Source organism: Gopherus evgoodei, chromosome 14, assembly GCF_007399415.2.
Source record: "Gopherus evgoodei ecotype Sinaloan lineage chromosome 14, rGopEvg1_v1.p, whole genome shotgun sequence".
Taxonomy (NCBI): domain Eukaryota; kingdom Metazoa; phylum Chordata; order Testudines; family Testudinidae; genus Gopherus; species Gopherus evgoodei.
In genome coordinates, this window is record NC_044335.1 from 12492236 (window position 1) to 12498841 (window position 6606).

Sequence of the window (6606 nt, forward strand, 5' to 3'; positions counted from 1 at the left end):
CAGCTCTGAAGCTCAAATACCAGAAACCAAAAACAAGGTTCATGCAAATCCCTACAAACCAGCACACAAGGTGAGCTAAAGTAGCTGGTTTGAATCCTGGAAAGGGGATCGCTTCTATTTACAAATATGCAGCTCAAGTCTCCTTTCTGTTTGAGCTCCCCAGAAGCTGAGGGAGAAAGTGGAGAGGGAGATAAATGGGTTTCCTTCCCCTGTATTCTGGACCCAGCCCCAATGTACGGTACCCCTGGGGCCATTCCAGCAGTGGCATTCTGCTTCTCTTGGCCATGTCTCCAGCACACCCAGGCACTGTGAAAGGAGATGGTGTAATTCCCCTATGCCAAAACTACCAGCCTCATAGCCCCTTTGTGCTGTCAGACTGGCATGAAGGGGCCCGATGGAGCATTGAGCCAGTGGGATTTCTCCACCACTTTTTCATGTCACTGCTGCATTTCCTGTTGAGTCAGACATTGATCCGTTGGCACCTTGATTTTTCAAGGCAAAGTAGGACTAGTTAGTGAAAAAATTATGACCCCAGAGTTAATTTACCTCCGTAACTAAGTAGTAAACGAAATCAAAACTACTTCAGTAGAGCATAAAAATGTTAAGGAATTAGTAACAATATTGATAGATACTCCCTGCAAATCAGTGGAGTCACAGTGTTGAAAATATCCTTTTAACTCCATGCCTGTAAAGACCAAGAGGTATACCATTCCACCTAATAATGACTATTTCAAATTGCTTAACTCAGGGGTGAATAGAACCAGGGACATCAATCTGCATGTGCAATTGTAATATCTATCCAGCCAAAGTGACTCAAGATGGCATCAGAACTACCTCTGAGTTCCTTTCAAAACATAGCAACAAACTCAAGAGGATTGGTGTCAGGATTTGTGTGTGTAAAGCTAAGAGCATACTGTATTTATAGTCAGTGGATGACAAGCACCTGACAGATCCCACCCCCACCCCCAGTCAAAGCAGCAGAGATGCATGTTAAGCTTATTTTGACTGCAATGTGATTGTTTTGTTTTCCTGTGTGGAGGTAGCTCTAAAATTAGGGACACTGGAAAAAACAGACCAAAAAAGAAAAGAGAGCTCTCTGATCATAGCTAAATAGCAAATCAATGCTGAATGTCAGAAGTGATCGAAGTGTAAGCATATGCCTCACTATACCAAAGTCAGACCATTGTCCCGTGATGTCTGGTATTCCACTTCAGCAGTGGTTGTAGAGATTAGAGATCCAGGACACCATGGTCAGGGTTATCTCCTGTTTACACAGAGCCTTATCTCCTCGCTATATGCCCCCCAATGGCCACCCTGACTAGTAGCTCTACAAGTTTATACCTAACTCCACAATGGTCAATTCCCATAATTAAAGGCTTAAATTATTCATTCTGTGGCTTTAAGGAATTGCCATATGAGTAAAGGGCAGAAGATCCTTCAGAAAACCCAGTAATTGGCCTATTTAAGTCAATGAGAATTTTTTTGCCATTGACTTCCATGGGACAAATATCAAGCTTAATATGGGCCTGAGTTTGAAACCCTTAGTGATGCCGTGTGGCACTGTTTCAATGGGAGATTCGTCATGTAAATAAGTCCTATCTGATGTGAGTAATGGAGGCAGACTCTAGGCTAAGTCATTACATGAAATGATCTTAGGCTCAGGAGAAAACTGCATGACTCAGTTCTAGCTTTAAAAAATAAATCTCAAGCCATAAAGTACCATTTGGCTTTTGTCAAAATTGATCCAAAAGGGCTATGCTAAATAATAAAAAAGATGGAGCTTTTGATGTTAAGTTGCATCTTCAAGCATAAAATCCAGCCTTGATTATGCTGAGCCCAGCCTATTTCACCCAGGCAAAAATACTCAACAAGAACCTTATGTTACTTTTCATTTAGAGAAAATGTCTATACATGTTAAAAAAAAAAAAAGAGAGAGAGAAAGAAATCTTTGACAGATAAGTAATTAGGAAACATCTGGCCAAATTGAAGGCAAAAGAAGTCATTTCAGGCAAAGGTGGTTCATTGAAAGCTTTTCATCATGACTCCAACTTAGCAGTTAGCGAAAAAATAACACTTGCTGATGAAGTGTTTAAAATGGCAGATGGCAAAAATTATATACATATCTAGCACAAGAAGCTAAATAGATTAAGGGAAAAATATTGGATAGTCTAAATGTGCAGATGTGCGCCCAGAGGTGGGGCAAGTATTTTGAAACTGTCATGATATTTTTGATAGATTTCCCAGAGGCAGTGTGGTTCCAGGAATGACAGGTTATTGGAAAGGCTGTTTACTGGACACTGCAGTGTTTGCCTTGGAAGTACAGGGTACCTGTTTCCAGTGATGGTAGTTCCTGGAATGGCAACACAGCAGGAGCGCTCCATATGCTATATTCTCCACTGCCTTGCACCTCGTGCTATCATTTACACTGTACAAATTGGGTATAAAATGCCACCAATTCCGAATGGTAACATACCTGCTTTACAGGTGTGATGATACTGAGTGTTTGGCAGTGGAGAATCTGACATGGTCTCTGTACTGTACTGCAATTTATTGCTGCACTAGTTTATCCAGCTTACACACTGTTTTATGAGCTCACGACTGGGACCAATACATTATTCAGCAAGAAAGTGTGAACTCTGCACAAAACCCTCTGGAAAGCGAAGACAGGAAGCATACACTATGTCCCCACCCCCAAATTAATTGCTACTATTTTGATTAAAACACATTATCATATAAATATTTGATTTAAAATATGATTAAATCTTTCTTGCTTATGAACTGTGACACCTTTAAAGCCTAACCTTTTATGGCTTAGCGCTACATAATTATTTTGCTCATTAGCGATGTTTAATAGTTCGATCTCTTAATATGCTTCGCCATTTGGAACCTGCCGTCGGTGCCAAGTTCAAATCAATGCTGTTACTTATTTGTGCCATTGCAGATAATTAAACAAAAATTAAAAGCAATTTAACCTTGCAGATATTCACAGTGTGGTATTAATCTGGCTTGGGATAGATGGATATTCAAAGACTGGGAGTGGCTCAATTAGCCCAATGCTGTGGGCCTAATTCTGCCTTTCTTTATACAGGAGAAATCCCATTGAAGTCATTGGGAGTTGAAGTAGGACAGGGTAGGGCCCTGTGTTCCCAGGCTGGTTGGTGGCTGCATGGAATAGATAAGGGCAATCTGGAATTTGCATGGGCAATTACATCTCTGTAAAATAAGTCTTGGAGCAGCCACAGAGCTTGATTCTGCACTGTCTTGTAACTTGTGCATCACACCTGTGCGGAGATAAAATGCTACCCTGTGAGAATGAGATTCTTTCAGACTTCATTTCACTGGTATATGTGAATGCACCAGGTTGTTAGAGGCTAGGAATCTTACAAGAGCCTATGATCACTTCTGTTTTTGTTCCTGGTTGAGAATACCCCGAGAAGAACCTTTTCTCACGCTATTGCTGAACTTCCCACCTTACCTGCAAGTTACTGGAAGCTTAAAGGCAGCAGCAAATAGAAAGAAAGTACCACAAAAATCATAATTCAGAAGCTTTACTAAAAGGTTGGGATCGTTTGAAGAACAGGTGAAGTTTGGGGAGAAGAAAATTTTCTTCTTTTCCCCCCACTGGTCCTGCCACCATCAAGGCCTCCCAAAGCACAGTTCTATCGACACCTTGAAAGACTACAAAAAGAGGGTGGTGCTTATCATAATACCACTCGAGTTTAAGGCCCAGAAAGCTGCACCAGAAAGAAAGACATTTGGGTCCCAATTCTGCTCAGTTATGCACATGAACCCAGTGTGACAGCAGTGGGATTGCACATGTCAGCTAAGAGCACAGTTTGTCCCTTGGCTTACAAGATCCAGGGAACTATCTTATCTTTCAGAGGACTTGCTCCTGCAAGGCTTAGCTTCCACTCAAGAGGAGGGATGGTCTTGTAGCTAAGCTGGGGGACTGGAACTCAGAAATGGGCTGTCTGAAAGACAACAATTCCATTTCATGATATATCCTGAGTTTTTGACATTAGTTTTCATTCTAAGGTGGAAGGACAATGAGACCTTTCAACACTTTTCATGAAAAAATAACACCTAATGCCAGGCTAGTCAATAGCCCAGTGGTTAGCGCACTCACCAGGGATGTGGGTAAACCCAGGTTCCAGTCCCTGCTCCTGATCTAAGTGGAAATTTAATTCTGGGTGTCCCACATTCCAGTGAAGTGCCTTAACCCTTGCTCCCCAGCCTATTGGCCTAGGGGGTTGGGAGAGGGTGTCTCTAAGAAACCTTCCTGATGAATCCAACCAGCTCCCTCAGAAGATCTAAGTTCCATTCCAGTCTCTGCCACAGACTTTCTGTGTGATATCAGACTTCATCCCTTAATCCTTCCTTCCAGTACTGATGAGCATGATAATGCTCCCTTCCTCCCAGCCCTCTTCAGTCTTATCTATTTACAATGTAAGGGCTTTGGGGCAGGGTCTATTGCTTGTTATGTATTTGTCTAGCACAATGGGGTTTAGCTCTTGGTTAAAGCCTCTGTGTGCTGTTGTGATGCCGTTACTAATGAATGGAAACAAAGGGTCCTCAGTGGGCTCAGGTCTGCAATGACTGCAGAGCTTGAGACTAGGGCTGGAGGCATTATTCTTTGCCTGCTCGTGCCAGCCTTAGCCCTATTTCCTGATATAAACCACACACAAAAACTTGCCTTACATGGGCCTGGATGCTATATTTAGCTTGCCAATTAATCCAGCTGGATTAGAAATCACATAGCCCCGTAATTATAGGTGTATAAGCTCCAGACTGGCAGCTGTTTTGATATTCTCCACTGGGAAATTTGCCCTAAACAGTCAATGCCCTGAGCTGATGCAGGATCACAGTCTCATGACTGCCTATGCTCATGCCCATCTGTTGTGATGGCATTGTGCCTGCTCGCAACTTGCTTGGACCTATGCCCCCGGACACAGGTGCCCGGCAATAATAAACTGAGAGGGGAAGCCTGCAAGGATCCTCTTTTTCTGCAGGAAAACCTCTTCTCTCTTCCATGGGCCTTTCTCCTCCCCTGCTGACATCTACTGAGAACAGGAGAGGAAAGTGAAAAGCCTCCTGGGAGTGTCACGCAGTGCACTGCTGAAGTCTGACTGTATGGCAGAGGCAGACTCATGGGATTAGGTGGAGACAGTTCCAGGAAGCGCAGTGCTCCACGTGTACCAGGAAGCCGGCAGGCTGTTGGGATGGGAGTGAACCAAACACACAGTCTGCCTTGCATCCAGCAATGGTTCTAACAGAGCTCAAAATACATGAGCTATCCATTGGCACTGCTCCCTCGAAGACAGATCTATGCCGAGTTACACCAGCTGAGAATCTGCTACATAGCGCAATCTTTTGCAGAAACGAAAAAGGCCAAACTTCAACTGACAACCAGACCCAGCCCTGCCCCTTCATAGAGGGCAAAAGAAAGGAGGGCATTTTAAACCTCTCCCCCCTGCCCCCCGGCCTAAGAAATATCCCATCCAGCTGTGAGTACCGTGAATGATGGGCAGAGCAGAGAAAATAGGTCATACAACATGCCTAGACACGTTCGGCCTGGAGAGAATAGCAGAGCAGCAGATATTTCAACTCCTGCTTGTTGATTGCTTTACTGAATACACCATCACTTCCCTATAAGCTATTCTAGTCTCAGTAACTCTTTCCTTACTTGAATCATGCTGCATATCTCACTAGAGTGCATAATATGCTACACTCTTCTAACACTTACCCACATCTAATGAATGAAACCCCAACAATCTTTTTATGGTTTGTCATCAGCAAATCAGTAGCAGAACCCAGAACTGCTGAACCCCATTTCTGTATGTCAACCACTAGACAGTGCACCCTCTGAATTTGAGAGCCAGCATTTAGATACAGACTGCACATTACCTTTGAGTGCTGTGTCCCTGGTCCGTGGGAACTTGGAATTACAGTATGTCAGCATTAAGGGCTGTCAAAATTTCCCCAATGACATGTTTTTGTGTGTCAAGAGAAAATTGAATGAAAAACTGCAGATTTTTTTTCAATTTTGTGTTTTGTTTTTGTGACTTTTGTAATCAACACTTTTATTGACACCATAATTTAAAATTTTCATTTATTTAACATATGGTATGCAGCAAACCGAACGTTCTGATACAATTTAGATTGCAATGATAATAAGCAGGAAAATTTTTGAAAAAGTAAATCCTGCAAAATGAAAACAATTTTGCAAATGTTTACAATTAAAAAAAAATTGCCCTGTTCTATTCAGTATCAGTGAAACTATATAGCCAGATAAAGATCTACTTAGGTTTTTATATTGTGCCCATTATCATAGTATCTGTCTGCTTTTGAATCCCATCTGGCTCGACATCTATCTGAAAGTAATTAGTCACATTCAAAGTCCTGCCCCAGCGTGCACTGATTTTTGTGCAGAACTCTGGATGTTTTCCAGGACAGTATCAATTTCTCAAATGTTTGAAAGTCCATATCAGTAAGATGGAATGAGTCTTTTAAAATCAATATAGTGGCTTCTCCCAACTGCTTGCCTGGGAAACTTGGCAATGGTCTCTGGGATGGGGCATATAGGGAACTCCCACACAAAGTTGAGTT